Source organism: Ornithorhynchus anatinus, chromosome 5 (assembly GCF_004115215.2).
Source record: "Ornithorhynchus anatinus isolate Pmale09 chromosome 5, mOrnAna1.pri.v4, whole genome shotgun sequence".
Classification (NCBI taxonomy): Eukaryota; Metazoa; Chordata; class Mammalia; order Monotremata; family Ornithorhynchidae; genus Ornithorhynchus; species Ornithorhynchus anatinus.
In genome coordinates, this window is record NC_041732.1 from 59,489,987 (window position 1) to 59,506,249 (window position 16,263).

The 16,263-nt window shown below is 47.2% G+C and overlaps 1 protein-coding gene across 1 annotated transcript in view; it reads left to right on the forward strand.

Moving 5' to 3' along the window:
* The window catches only part of CAPZB (capping actin protein of muscle Z-line subunit beta), a 186,373-nt gene that overhangs the window by 43,269 nt on the left and 126,841 nt on the right, over window positions 1–16,263 (forward strand). The gene's annotated exons all lie outside the window — the stretch shown is intronic.

The following is a 16,263-nucleotide window of genomic DNA, read 5'->3' on the forward strand; positions in this document are numbered from 1 at the left end:
ATGTGAGACAGGGACTGTGTCCAACCTGATAAACTTGTACCTACCCCAGTGCTTAGAACAAAGCTTGGTACATAATAAGTGCTTCAAAAGTTCTACTACTATTATTATTGCCATTCACTGGTCAAGTCACTTAACTTCTCTGTACCTCAGTTACCTCATTTGTAAAATGGGGATTAAGATTGTGAGCCCCCTGTGGGACATGGATTCTGTCCAGCGTGATAAGCTTGCATCTACCCAAACACTTAGTCGAGTGCCTAGCCCATAGTAAGTGCTTGACAAATACCAGTGGGGGGAAGAAAAGGGATTTTCTATTAAGAGAGCTTTGTTAAAGACTATTGTACTCCAGGATGCTAGGTAGAATTGTGATTCTTGAGCATCCAGTGATTATTTAGCATCCAAAGTAGGAATCAATCTGCTCTCTTTATCTACTCTTCTCCCACTCCCTTCTGTCTCGCCTTGACTTGCTGTCTTTATTCATCCCTCCGTCCCAGCCCCACAGCCCTTCTGTCCATGTCTGTCATTTTATTTATATTACCATCTGTCTCCCCCTCTAGATTGTAAGCTCGTTGTGGCCAGGGAAAGTATCTGTTATATCGTTACGGTCTACTTTCCCAAGTGCTTAATACAGTGCTCTGCACACAGTAAGCGCTTAGTAAATACGATTGTATGCAAATTAACTCTCCAGGAATACTACCTATTCCATAATAATAATTATGGCATTTGAGTGCTGTGTGCCAGGAACTGGTCTAGGTGCTGAGGTAATCAGGTTGGGCACAATCCCTGTCCCACTTAGGGCTCACAGTCTTAATCCCCATTTTTCAGATGAGGGAACTGAGGCCCAGAGGAGTAAAGCGACTTGCCCAAGGTCACGCAGCAGAACAAGCGGCGGAGCTGGGATTAGAACCCATGACCTTCTGACTCCCAGGCTCCTGCTCTGTCTCTCCTCTAGGCCCTGTTGCTTCAAGAGCCCCTTGACTGCACCGAACATCTTTGCCGGTCTTGACAGGGTAACGTGCGTGCAGTCCCAATTAGAGGGCCGGGCTCCCAACTCATCCTGAAGCAGTAAGAAACCTCTTAGAGGAGCTGTTGGAGAAATAGGTCCCAAAGCCCAAGGATTGGCAAGGCCATCCTGACTTGATGATGATATTTGCGAAGTGCTTACTATATGCCAAACACTATTCTAAGCCCTGGGGTAGACAGAAGGTAATCAGCTTGTCCCACATGGGACTCACAGCCTTAATCTCCGTTTTTACATATGAGGTAACTGAGGCACACTTATGTCCACATCCATAATTTATATTAATGTGTGTATCCCCCTCTAATAATAATAATGACGGTATTTGTTAAGTGCTTACTATGTGCCAAGCACTGCTCTAAGCGCTGGGATAGATACAAGGTAATCAGGTTGTCCCACTTGGGGCTCACAGTCAACCCCCATTTTACAGATGAGGTAACTGAGCAACAGAGAAGTTAAGTGACTTGCCTAAAGTCACACAGCTGACAAGTGGCAGAGCCGGGATTCGAACCCATGACCTCTGGCTGGATCGAAACCCAAGCTAGACTATAAGGTTGTTGCAGGCAAGGAATGTGTCTCTTATATTGTATTCTCCCAAGTGCGCAGTACAATGCCGTGCACACGGTAAGCGCTCAATAAATACAACTGATCGACTATATCTTTTCCCTTTTCTGTCTTCCTCTTTCTCCTTCCCTTTCTTGTTCTTCCGTATTCTAGAAGTGGAAGATCTCTCTGTACTAGTTCAACCATCATGCTGGTTTTGCAGGACACGATACTTTTTTTAAAAAAAATTCATTGAGTCAAATTGGAAGTGGGTTTATTGCTGAGCCGAGAACCCATCCTAATCACTCCCCTGCCATTTGAGGAAGTTAGTATCTCCTGTAATAACTTCCTCCTACACTTTGCTTCTCCCTTCTTCTTGAAGCTGAATTAGCAAATCTTACCCTTCAGTCTTTGGTGGTTCAAACTGACTTTTATTAAAAAAAAAAAAGAGAGAGAGGGAATTACCATCAACAGGATTTATTGCTTGTCTTTTAGGTGCTTAAGACCTTTCAGCAGACATGGCCCCTGCCTTTGAGCGGTTTTCATTTGTTGGAAGAAATTATCAGACATGAGTCGCCAAACACGCATTAGATAAAAGAGTAAGCGTTGGGCTTTGAGCTGCTTAAAATGGCTCTTACTCTGATTACTGGCCATAGGACTAAGGTGCTTTTGTGGCCCTCGGTAAAGAGGGAAATTCAGGATACCACTAGATATTCCCAGATTTACAGAACTGAGGCACAGAAAGGAGTTTTTGAAGTTCAGAAAGAGTAAACTAAAACCAAGCCCATATCAATCAATCAATCATATTTATTGAGCACTTACTACGTGCCGAGCACTGACTGTGGGCAAGTCACTTAACTTCTCTGTGCCTCAGTTACCCCTTCTGTAAAATGGGGATTAAGACTGTGAGCCTCACGTGGAACAACCTGATTACCCTGTAATCAGAGAGACCACTGCTCTGCTATTGTAAGCACTTAACAAATGCCAACATTATTATTACTGAGCGCTTGGGAGAGTACAATACAACAGAATTAACAGACATGTTCCCCTCCCGTAAAGAGTTTGCAGTCCAGAGCGGGGGACGGACGTTACACACCTTGGGTAATAATAATAATTGTGATATTTGTTTGGAAATCTGGAAAACGTACCCGCTGTTCTAAAAGTTGTGAAAGCTTTCAAGTCCATCTTGGATCAGTCTCTTGTCTCCCAGTGCCAGTTCAATGAAACTGTTGTAATGGTGACGGGTTGGGTTTTATAAGGACTTCCATGTGAGGATGAGGCAAGAGTCCGTGCTTTCTTCACCTCAGACACTCTGGTAATCGGTTTTGAGGCAGTCAGGTTTTGGCAAGCACGCCGATTGGATACGAAAATGAGTACGAGCCTACCCCCTACTCGGTCCTCTCGAAAATAAATTTGTTCCTTATAATTAGCTCATCAGGTTTCTTTTTCTTGGCCGACGTCAGCGGTCTGAAGCATTCAGAGCCCGCTCTGACCCCCTTACCATTGGCTGTTGGTGCGTTTGACCCCCTCCGTTCCTCTCCCGCTAAGTCTGCCCCGGGACACACAAGCGTACATTGTGCGGATTCTGCTCGAATAGGTTCAGCCGTCCCAAGCTTTTGTTTTGGTGTAGCTGTCGGGACTTAAATCTGCAAATGGGAACCACCTGGACAGCCGCATGGGTCAGATGGAAACCAGATGGGAGAAGTCAAGATGGGGCACGGAGCGAGCCTAGAACGCTGTCAGCTTGTCATGTCACCTTTCATCCGCCCCTCGCCTCATCAGCCTGAAAACGATTTAGCCCGACCCAGTATCTCCTCCCCGTCCGGTGGCTGTTTAGCTCAGAGATACGGGGGCTCATCGAGAGCCCGCTTGTGTCTCCTAAGCAGACGGTGTCAAGTGAGCGAGATAAGGCCCAGGGCTTGAGAGGAAGAAGAGGAACAGCCTTGAGCCGGGTAGATTCGGGCGATGGAAGAGGAGGAGGAACAGGTGGCCGAGTGGATGTCCGTGTCGAAATCTCAAATGACACGGTGAGAGTAGGTGATAGGGAAATCAAATAGTCAAGTTGATGGGATCCACATGGATCGGAAAGATTTTTGATGGGAGCGAAGCCAAAGGCGAAACTGACAGAAGCTGATGTATGGCCTCCCCCAGGAAATGTGTTGGCCAGATGACAGCTTGCGGCCGCGCTAGAGAGAGGAGTTGATCTCCACACCGGGAAAACGAGGAGGGGAATCTTCTGCAAATGGATAAAAAAAGTCCATCCATTGATTATAGTTTGGGTGATGGCAGGACGCCTCACGTTTCCTTCCTATCCAGAATGTCTCAACCGCAGCCCTGTTCGGACACATCATCCAGAGGATTTTCCCTCCGGGGGCTTTGTGGGTTAAGGAGGTAGCCGAAATGGGAACTGATAAGTTCATCCATCTAAATACTCTTCCGCGGGGTGGAGGAAGTCTGAAAAGGTGGCTGTGTTTTGAATCGATAGTATCTGTTGAGCGCTCGCAGGACACTGTGCTGCGTGGTTGGGAGAGGGCAGTGCAGTTGGTAGACACGATGCTCACTGTAGTGGCTTTGTGTGATTTACAAACTGAATTCCAAGTTCTGCCACTTCGAACAAAATCATTTGAATGGTGGAGGTGCCTTACTTAGAGGAAGGAGGGATGTGGGGAGCAAAGTGTGGCGTGTATGCTTATTCTGTTTGCTGCCTTTGAGTTGTAGTTAATGCCCATGCCCGTGCCATCAATCGGTTTTTTTCATGGTATTTATTAAGCACTTACTATGTGCCAGGCACTGTACAAAGTGCTGGGATAGATGGAAGCCAATCAGGTTGGCCTACATAGGGCCCTCGGTCTTAGTCCCCATTTTACAGATGAGGTAACTGAGGCCGGGGAAGTGAAGTGACTTGCCCACAGTCCCACAGCGGACAAGTGATGGAGCTGGGATTAGAACCCAGGTCCTTCCTACTCCCAGGCCTGTGCTCTATCCACTAGGTCATGCTGCTTCTCAGTCAACGGTATCTATAGAGCGCTTACACTGTACTAAGCACTTGGGAGAGTACCCGAACAGACTCATTCCCCGCCCACATCCTGAAGAGCGGTAAACTGTCAGATAATACAGTTCCAGTCTAAAATGCAGTTACAGGAAAGGCTTGAGTCCGGTCCTCAGGAAACTGGTTCTCAGGTCAGCTCATCCACGTGGTCGGCTCTGCCCCTTGTCTGCTGTGTGACTTTGGGCAGGTCACGTCTCTGTGCTTCAGTTCCCTCAAATCTGTAAAATGGGGATTAAGACTGTGAGCCCCATGAGGGATAGGGACTGTGTCCAACCCAATCACCTTTTAATCTACTCAGCAGTTAGTACAGTGCCTGGAACCCACCGAGTGCTGAATAAATACCAGAATTATCGTTAGAATTATTTTGTTTGCAGGAGCCAGGGAAGCCAGAGTCTGTACTGGTTGTCAACTGCACCTTTCTTACCTGGATTCCAGATTGAAAAACAGCACCTGGTCCTTCCCCTCCCCCTGGAAAGAGTCTGCTCAGACCCTTAAGCTTAATTTTCTTATTCAGTCTTAGACCCCGGAGAAGGGAATCAATTCTCAAGTCTGTGGAGATGGAAGTATCCAGGAGATAATTGTACTACAATTGATAACTGCTGGATTGTACTCTCCAAGCGCTTAGTAAGCGCTCAGTAAATACGGTTGAAGGAACGAATAGCACACGGTTCCTGCCGCCCCCTAAACTCTTGGATTATCACCCAGCTGGATGATCTCTTAGTGGTATCTGTTGAGCGCTTACTGTGTGCAGAGCACTGTACTAAGCACTTGTGAGAGTACAGTACCAGAGAGTTGGTAGGCCCGCCCTCTGCCCACAGCGAGCTACTTTAGCTCTGAGCTTTGGGGTTAATCAAATGTCTTGCCGAACTTCCACTTCCGGTGGTTATTTTGCTGCTGCCGCTGCATGTCGGCATTTGACGGCTCCGTTGACTGTTGATACTTTGGGCCCAAAAAGTCCTGTGGGGGGGGGGAAGCTTTTAAAAGCCAGTTAGAGGCAACTCACTTGACATAGTGAAGTGGTGCCATGCTTGACCACGGGCCATTTTTAAAGAGTGGCTACCTGACTGTTTTTCCCTAAGGGAAGATAGAAGATCCAAAAAGCTGGAAGGAAGATGGTTGGAAAACTTTTGGGCAGGGAATATGTCCACCGACTCTGTTTCCTTGTACTCTGTTCCCAAGTGCTTAATGCAGTGCTTTGCACACGGAAAGAGGTCAATAAATATCACCCATTGATCGATTAGAAAGTGCCCCATTAACTGTATTCTCTGAAGCGCATAGTACAGTGCTCTGTACATAGTAAGCACTCAGTAAATACGGTTGACTGACCTTGAAAGGCAGGGTGAAATGGGCTTTTAGTCTGTATGATGTGGCTGTTAATGACTAGTCAGTTGGAAATGGACAGATGAACTGTGGCCTGGGAGTATTATTCATTCATTCTGTCGTATTTATTGAATGCTTACTGTGTGCAGAGCACTGAATTAAGCACTTGGAAAGTACAATTTGGCAAGAAATAGAGACAGTTCTTACCCAACGACGGGCTCATAGGCTAGAAGGGGCAAGGCAGACAACAAAACAAATAGGTATCAATAGCATCGATATAAATAAATAGAATTATAGATATATAATTGAAGCAGCGTGGCTCAGTGGAAAGAGCCCGGGCTTGGGAGTCAGAGGTCATGGCTTCGAATCCCAGCTCTGCCTCTTGTCGGCTGTGTGACCGTGGGCAAGTCACTTAACTTGTCTGGGCCTCAGTTACCTCATCTGCAAAATGGGGATGAAGACTGTGAGCCTCACGTGGGTCAACCCGATTACCCTGTATCCACCCCAGCGCTTAGAACAGTGCTGTGCTCATAGTGAGCGCTTAACAAATACCAACATCATCATATATACACATCATTACTAAAATAAATAGAAGAATAAATACGTACTTATATACACACACGTGATGTGGGGCAGGGAGAGGAGGTAGAGCAGAGGGAGGGAGTGGGGGCGGTGGGGAGGGGAGGAGGAGCCGAACCAGTCTCACTAGTTTGGGGCATTTGAGGTAGTGTGGTTTTAACCCAGAAGGCTGTACGGGACGACCAGGCCGCACCACAGAATGGCGGGCCTGGGCTTGGGCCAGCCCTCACATGCCACCCTCCCTCTCCTGGTTCAGGTGACCTCTGAAGGAAGAGAGGGCATTGAGTCCCAGCCAAGGTCAGTGTCTGTGGCACTGCCCAGAAGGCCTTCCCAGACTAAGCCCCCCTTTCCTCTTCTCCCACTCCTTTCTGTGTCGCCCCGACTTGCTCCTTTTGTTCTCCCCGCCGTCAGCCCCACGGCACTTACGTCCACATCTGTCATTTATTTTCGTTGATGACTGTGTGTGTCGTCCCCCCCCCCCCCAACCCCTTTAGACTGTAAGCTTATCGTGGGCAGGGAACGTGTCAGTTGATTAGCGTGGCTCAATGGAAAGAGCGCGGGCTTGGGAGTCAGAGGTCATGGGTTCGAATTCCAGCTCTGCCACTTGGCAGCTGTGTGACTGTGGGCAAGTCACTTGACTTCTCTGTGCCTCAGTGACCTCATCTGTAAAATGGGGATTAACCGTGAGCCTCACGTGAGACAACCTGATTACCCTGTATCTACTCCAGTGCTTAGAACAGTGCTCTGCACATAGTAAGCGCTTAACAAATACCAACATTATTGTTGTTATTATTCAGGAGGCCTTCTCAGACTAAGCCCTTTATTTCCGCTATCTGCCCTTCTCCATTGACTATTAAGTAGCAGGGAAATCAGGTACTGAATCCCCATTTTACAGATGATGGCACTGAGGTTCAGAGAAGTTAAGTTACTCGCCCATGGTCACACAGGAGGCAAACAGCAGAGCTGGGATTAGGACCCAGGTCCTCTGACTTCCAGTCCCGTGCTCATTCCACTAGGCCTCGCTGCTTCTTACTCGTGCAGATAATTTTGCATACTGTTATATTGGCAATTCACAGCAAAGCGCTGAAGTTCGTTGAAACAGAAGTCATTGAATCTTAAGAATTTGCGTTCATGTTGATGGCTCTCTTCACTTCCAAGAGATGCTAGGGTTTTCTCTTAAGGATTTAGTCTCTCCTGATGTTTGCTCCTGTACACGGGCCGAGCGCTTAGGACAGCGTTCTGCACAGAGTAGGCGTTCAGTAAATAGGATCGACTGACTGACTGAAACGCTTAGCCAGGGTGTGCCTGTTCCTCACTCGGTAGAGCGATGTGGGAATCCTCCCGTGGCGTATTCCTCGGGTACAGTGAGGAGAAGCAGTGGAGTGGTGGGAAAGCACCTTAAGCAGAGAGGGAAAGGTTAGTCGGGAGGGTGTACCGTGTTTAGACCACGAGCCCGTCATTGGGCAGGGATTGTCTCTATCTGTTGCCGAATTGTCCGTTCCAAGGGCTTAGTGCAGCGCCCTGCACATAGTAAGCGCTCAACAAATACTACCGAATGAATACACGATTGCCCCTTTAGATTGTGTTCCAAGTTTTATACTCACAACCCCACCCAACACACACAAACACGGTCTCTCTCGCTGTCTCACACGCACACGCTCTCATTACCTTCTAAAGTCAAAGCTCCATGAAGAGATTCTGCGAATCATTGCCGTATATTATAATGAGTCATCTTTTACCTCCAGACTTGTATGCTCATTGTGGGCAGGGTGTGCCTGTTATCGTTAAATTGCCTTCTACCGTGCACTTAGTACAGTGTTCTGCTCACAGCATTCAATAAATATTATTATTATTGTTAATAATAAGTATCATTGTTGTGGTATTCAGGTACTTACTGTGTGCCAGGCACTGGTGGATACAAGCAGATCGGGTTGGACACGGTCGCTGTTCCACATGGGGCTCACAATCTTAATCCCTATTTTACAGGTGAGGTAATTGAGGCTCAGAGAAGTGAAGTCATTTGCCCAAGGTCACACAGCAGACGTATGGCAGAGCTGGGAGTAGAACCCAGGTCTTTCTGACTCCCAGCCCTGTGCTCTACCCACTAGGCCACGCTACTTCCCAGAAGCCTCCCTTCCTTAATAGTTATTTAAGTCCTATTTGGATCTTTCGTCTTCATTTTTGACTTTGGCTTTTCGTCAGTAATATGCCTTTACCGGGGTCAAGATCTAGCGAGCAGCGTTAGAACATTTTGGGGGTTGGGTGAGTTTAATTGATAAGCAATTTTGGTAGCACCCTTCCGGCCTCCAGAACTTATTGAAACCTGTGAACAACTCTCACCCAGCTGCTGGATTTTCCCCTCAGTTTCTCTTTGAAGTTATTCTGGCAGCTAAATCTGAATTTTATTAATGACTTCGGAATCCAAGTATTTTTCCAGTGGTGCAGTGTGTGCAGAGCGGAACTGATTTCCCCACCCCTCCCCTCCCTGTTCCTTTCAATTTCATCCATGAAGTTCTCCCCTGAGTCTAAGATCAGAAGTGTTTGTCCAAGGTGACTGATGGGATGAGAGACTAATTGATAATAATGGAGGTATTTGTTAAGCGCCGACAATGTGCCAGGCTCTATACTGAGCGCTGGGGTGGATACAAGCAAATCGGGTTGGACACAGTCCCTGTGCCACTTGGGGCTCACAGTCTCCACCCACATTTTGCAGATGAGGCAAGTGAGGCCCAGAGAAGCGAAGTGACTTGCCCAGCGTCACACAGCAAAGTGGCGCAGCCGGGATTAGAAGCCATGACCTCGTGAGTCCCAGGCCCGTGCTCTCTCCACTAGGCCATGCTGCTAATTAGATACTGCACCAAACTTGACCGGCTCTGTGTTTTTCACCGGCAGGAACCTTCTAGAATGAAGGGAGCGAACATTAAATCCAGAAAAGACTGTACTTTCCTCACTCCAGCAGCCCTTCAGATAGGTCAGCTCTACAAGAACCCGTCTACGTTAACCGTTCCGCCGGCGGTTTTGCTGTTTTAGATCCAACATTTTCCCAGGGCTTCAAAGCAACCGGGCTGCTGCAGAATTTCATTTAGTGTTTCCCTCTGCCCCTCCTAGGGAATGCTTTCTTGGACCAAGGGCAGCACTGGGAAATTGCCTAATGTCAAGTAAACATTAAACTCATTAAGCTTAGGCAGCCTCCAAGAGCTTGGCTTAGCCAGTGCTGCAGACTCTGTGGGAGGGAGAGTTGTCTAGTGCAATTTCAAGGAGCTAGGGAGAACCTCCCCATTCTCCTGAGAAAACTATTCTTCCAACATTGTATAAGGGAGTGAGGGAGGAAAACTTCTTTCTCTTTGGATGAAATTTTTGGAGCTGAGCTATAATTGTCCCAAGTGAAGGGTTGAGTGCTCTTCCGTACCTTCCAAAACTCTCCGCTAGTGATGGACCCATTTGAAACCAGTTTCTTATCTTGTTTAATAACCTACAGCTCCCTCAAGGAAACTTACCCTAGAAGGGGCAGAGGGGAAAAGTACGTTCTGCTTCATCCGTTTTTTTTGAAAAAAACGAGAAGAAAGAGAAGCGGCGCGGGCTAGTGGAAAGAGAAGGGGCCTGGGAATCGGAGGACCTGAGTGCTAATGCTGAGTGACTTGCCGAAGATCACCCAGCGGACACGTGGCGGAGTTACCTCAAGTACCTCATGCTGTGACGGTGGGCAGGTCACTTCATTGTACCTCAGTTAGCTCATCTGTAAAATGGGGATTGAAGACTGTGAGCCCCATGCGGGCCGTGGGCCGTGTCCAACCTGATTAGCCTGTATCTTCCCCAGTGCTTACTACAGTTCCCGGCACGGAATAAGCACTTACCAAAGACCGTGAAAAAAAGGTGCAGAAAGTATGCTGGGGACACTACATCAGGAATACTTTGGTGAAAAACTTTAAGCTGTATTCTAAAGACCCGTTCTCTTAGGCCAGAGAACACGTGAAGCAGAGCACGAAGGTTGTTTAACTCCCCCGGAATTCATTGTCCTTATCTAGCCCTAGCCAGTAGATGTTTTCAGAATTGCTTTATTCGTATCCAAGACAAGGACAGTTGGAGGGAATTGTGCTGTTCCTCAAAATGGGTGCCTCACTTGATTCTAATTGCTTATGGAGAATTCTTAGGTCCTTGGGGTGACAAGAACCAGAGAGGAAGTCTTTTACCTGAGATCAATCAGTGGTATTTACCGAGCACTTAACTGTGTGCAAAACACCGTACTAAGCGCTTGGGAGAGTACGATATAGTTGGCACACAGTCCCTGTCCACAACGAGCTTACAGTCTAGAAGGGGAGACAGACATTAATATAAGGAATTTACAGATGTCTGCATAATAATAATAATAATAACGATATTTAAGCGCTTACTATTTGCAGAGCACTGTTCTAAGTGCTGGGGTAGATACAGGGTAATCAGGTTGTCCCTTGTGAGGTTCACAGTTAATCTCCATTTTACAGATGAGGTAACTGAGGCACCGAGAAGTGAAGTGACTTGCCCACAGTCACACAACTGACAAGTGGCAGAGCTGGGATTCGAACCCATGACCTCCGACTCTCAAGCCCGGGCTCTTTCCCCTGAGCCATGCTGCATAAGAGCTGTAGGGCTGAGGGTGGGTGGGGTGAATACCGTGAGCCCCATGGAAGATAGGGAGTGTTTCTGACCTAGTTAACGTGCACTTATGCCAGCACTTAGAAAAGCGTTTGGCACAGAGTGAACACCGTAACAAACAAATAATCATAATGGATTCTGCATTTAGTGGGATCTTCCATGACCCTGATCCAATCCCTTTCCAATTTCCTCCTTTCCATGAGAACGAGTAGGGCAGTTTGTGTTTTTGAGACTAGAACTCTTACGTGGAAATTTTTATCCCACCACCTCCTTCCCCTTTAGGTTTCCATAATTGAGATTTATTTGTACTGAGGCTTTCACATCAGTGGTGTACTGAGGACTTTGTTTTCCTTCCAAGAGTTGCCGTGGTGCTGCAGTGGGTTTTTGAAGTCACAGGAACGGCTTAACTTTTTCTCGTCACTCCAACGAGAGCACTCAACATCTGCCTGCCTCTCTCCCTTCCTCCCGATCCAAGCGTCCCTCCTCTTCCAGCCTCCCCTAAGCCGCAATTCCAGCTGGCAGAGCCGGAACAAGTGTTTCCGTAAGCGTTCCCACGATCCTTAAGTAAGGAGCGTGACCTCGCAGCCATGTGCCAGTTTTCCTCCCTTGACGTAGGAGGCGGTGGGAGGTAAAAACAATACTCGGATAGATGGACTCCCTGTCTGGAGTCTGTAATGAAAGCTGAGTGTTCCTAGGCCAGCTAAACAGTATCTTCCTCTGGGGATTCCGGGGTTAGAAGGGGAAAGTGAATTGATTTCCACCCTCAGGTAGAGACAGGAACCCAATTAAATAGTCCTCTGCTTCTCCAAGCTACTGTAGTTTCTTTCCGTCCTCCACAGGGGTAAATGGAACAAACTAGAACAAACATGTTTTGCCTGTCTGTCTCACCAAAAGGAAAAAAAAATAGGGTGACTTATTCCCTTAAATTCACTGGGAAGTAATTTATTCTAACTCTGGGTGGGCAAGTGGAGGAGATGGGCGTCTGTCCTGGAGGCTCCGCAGAGCTCGCTCCGTTTTCTGCCCCCGTTCGAAGCCTAATCGAAAGCACATCTCCTCCAAGAGGCTTTCCCTGACTCAACCCTCCTTCGTCTTCTCCCACTCCCTTCTGCGTCACCCTGACTTACTCCCTTTGTTCCTCCCCCATCCCAGCCCCACAGCACTTCTGTACAGAGCCGTCATTTATTTATTTCTGTTAATGTCTGTCTCCCCCTCTAGACTGTAAGCTCGTTGTGGGCAGAGAATGTGTCTGTTTATGATTAGATTGTACTGTACCGAGCACTCAGTATAGTGATCAGCACACGGTAAGCACTCAGTAGATATGATCGAATGAATGAATGTCTGGCCGGCCTGGAGTGATTTTTGTTGTCTGTTGTTTCTTGGCCGTAATCCCTCATCCAGTTGTGGCGATTTCCCGTTTCCAGTCCAGTCATAGAGGCTTTTTGCAAAAGCAAGCTCTTGAGCTGCCCTGACTTGCAGTCTTAGATTTCATCAAGTGATACAGTGAAGGGCTTCGTCTTTCAATTCCGAGTTCTTGGAAGATCGTGTATGATGTCCCAGGTCTAAGCTAGAAAATGTACGGCTGTCGTTTCCCTTCATTTTCCGAGGCCCAGAGACACTCTGCCCATTCAGCTTTGACGTGGGCTGGCGGCCCTCTTAATCCTGTTTGGGGTGAGCAATTTAGTAGCAAAGCAGATAAGCAGAGGCAGAGAACTTATGACAGTGGTGATTTTGTGTGTTGAGTGAGGCTGACATGCGTCCAGTCCCGTTCATTTTTCTATACCAGGAAACAACTTATCACATTGGTGAAGCAGGAACGTAAATGGTTTTAAGTATCGGTTGAAAGGATTTCTTAATGGGACTGTAATAATAATAATGTTTGTTAGGCACTTACGACATGGCGGGGACTCAGACCAGTGCGCGTTTGTGTGTGTATACATTTTTATATATATACACATTTATATATGTATATAAATTAAATATAATTCGTTTTTTACATTGTAGGTTTCCATTTGGCTTTTCCCTCTCCCCTGACTGGAGACATCGTATGAGACTCTACTGAATAATGACACTGGTTATCTTTCTTTGTTGCAGGTTCTCAAATAGGCATGTGATGAAATAATGGATTGCCTAGTCTTGCTGTTACCTCTTCGTACACGGTTCCCTTTCTTTTTGTCCCCCCGCTTCTTGAGTACTTGCTACGTCCACTTTCAAGTTTAACATGATACTTTCTTGAGATGAGGAATGTCACTTGACGTGCAGACTGGAAGTTTTTAAAAGAAATCTCTCTGGGCCTCTGAAACTTCAGCCTGCAAAACTTTCATTCACCATTCACAGGGACCCCCTCCATCCTTTATTCCTGCTTTCAAAATCAAGTGACTAAAAAAATGATTCTTCCTTTTTGGAAACGCCCACAAAAATCCATTTGACAGGGCCTAAGAAAGAAACAGGAGTGGACAAACAGTTCAATTATGTCAAGGTCTGGTCTGACTTAAGTCCTTGGCCCGTGTCCACATGCAATTCTAACCCTTTGATTTGCACTGTTATAATGTTTGCAGCAATTCAGCTTGTTATCAAATTCACCATACCCAGGCAACATGATGATCAGGATTTTTGTGTTTCAATTATTCATACCTTCTATGAATTGCTTCTTAAAAGCCGGTTATCCAATTATTGTTTTTAATAGAAGTCTTTGGTCTGTTGTCTGACTAAAGCAGGATTACTTCTTTTCTCTCTAAGCCCTCTCAGGCATTCATTCAGTCGTATTTATTGAGCGGTTACTGTGTGCAGGGCACTGTACTGAGGGGTTGGGAAAGTGCGATACAACAATAAACAGACACATTCCCTGCCAACAACGAGCTTACAGTTTAGAGCGGGGAGACAGACAGCAATACAAATAAATGAATTACAGATAGGTAAGTGAGTACTGGGGGACTGGGCGGGAGGAAGAACAAAGGGAGCAGGTCAGGATGATGTAGAAGGGAGTGGGAGATGAGGAAAAATGGGGCTTAGTCTGGGAAGGCCTCTTGGAGGAGATGTGCTTTCAAGAAGGCTTCGAAAGTGGAGAGAGTAATTGTCTGCCGGATTTGAGGAGGGAGGGCGTTGTAGGCCAGAGGCAGGATGTGGGCCAGGGGTCGGCGGCGAGACAGGCGAGAGCGAGGCACAGTGAGAAGGTTAGCACCAGAGGAGCGAAGCCTGCGGGTTGGATTGTAGAAGGAGAGAAACAAGGTGAGGTAGGAGGGGGCAAGGTGGTGGACTACTTTAAAGCCAATGGTGAGAAGTTGTTAGTTTGATGCGGAGGTAGATGGGCAACACTGGAGGTTTTTTTTGAGGATCACGGTGACTTATCCTGAACGTGTTTGTAGAGGAAAAAGCAGCAGAGGGAAATACGGACTGTAGTCGGGAGAGACAGGAGGCTGGGAGGTCAGCAAGGAGGTTGATGCAGTGATCCAGGCGGAACAGAACGCGTGACTTTATGAACACGGAAGCGGTACGGATGGAGAGGAGATGTTGCGAAGGTGGGACCGGCAAGATTTAGTGGTGGATGGAATATGTGGGTTGAATGAGAGAGAGGAGTCAGGGATAACGCCCAGGTTACGGGCTTGGGAGACAGGGAAGGTTGGTGGTGCCGTCTGCAATTATCGAGCACTCGCTGTGTGCAGAGCACTGTTCTAAGTGTGTGGTTGTAATGTTCCGCGTCGTCGTACAATACAAGAGAGTTTGCCGATACATTCCCGCCTCACAACGATCTTACAGTTGCCTTTCTAGCTTTCCTGTCACCATCGATAACATCTCCATCCTAGAAGCCTGCAGTCTTGGTATCATCCTAGATTCCATTTTGCCTTTCAACTCTCACATTCAATTTCTTATTTTTATGGTATTTGTTAAGCACTTAGTACGTATCAAGCACTGTTCTAAGGGCTGGGCTAGATAGAGATTAATCAGGTCAGGCACAGTCATTCATTCAGTAGTATTTATTGAGCTCTTACTATGTGCAGAGCACTGTACTAAGCGCTTGGAATGTACAATTCAGCAACAGAGATAGTCCCTGCCCAATGACAGGCTCACGGTCTAATCGGGGGAGACAGACAGCAGAGCAAAACAGAACGAAACAAAAACAAGACATCATTATGGGATCACAATCAAAGTAGGAGGGAGATCAGGCGCTGAATCCCCATTTTACAGTCGAGGAAAGTGAGGCCCAGAAAAGTTAAGTGACTTGCCCAAGGTCACATTGCAGGCAATTGGCAGAGCTGGGATCGGAACCCAGGTCCTCTCACTTCCAGGCCTGTGCTCTTTCCACCAGGCCACACTACTGCTAAATCTGCCTCCTCCTCTCCAGTGGAAGAGCCACCACCCTGACCTTTTCAGAGTTAGATGGTCATGTCCGCCTCCATCACTAGATTCCCTGCCTCCAGTTCTCCCCAATCAGTCTTTTTATTGAGCAGTTACCCTGTGCAGAGCACTAAACTCATTGCTTGGGAGAGTACAAAACAAAGCATGGATCATCTCCTTGAGCATTTAGGGGAGAAGCAGCATGGTCTAGTAGATAGAGCCCAGGCCTGGGAGTCAGAAGGTTATGGGTTCGAATCCCTGCGCTGCCACGTGTCGCCTGTGTGACCTTAGGTCACTTCACTTCTCTGGGCCTCAGTTCCCTCATCTGTAAAATGGGGATTAAGACTGTGAGCCCTATGTGGGACAGGAACTGTGTCCAACCCGATTTGCTTGTATCTACCCCAGCGCTCAGAACAGTGCCTATTATTTAGTAAGTGCTTAGTATGGCATTCAGTATGGCATTTAGTAAGTGCTTAACAAATACCATAATTATTATTATTATTCCAGTGCCTAGCGCATAGTCAGCGCTTAACAAATACCATAAAAACCAAAAAAAGTCAAAATGCCGTTGGGCGTCTGACACTGGAATCTTGCCGCACTCTTTTCTGGCACTCTGCTATATTGCTCAATGTGAAGAGGTACCCTTCAGCACAGGATGCAGCAGGGAAGAGGAAGCAGAAGTTAGGTGGAGTCACCATCTTATAGCGTCCCTCACGATGACAAAATAGGAGCCGAAGGAGCCCCCAAAGCAAATGGCCGAGGGAACGTTTCGTTCTCAAGCTCTCCTTGACAT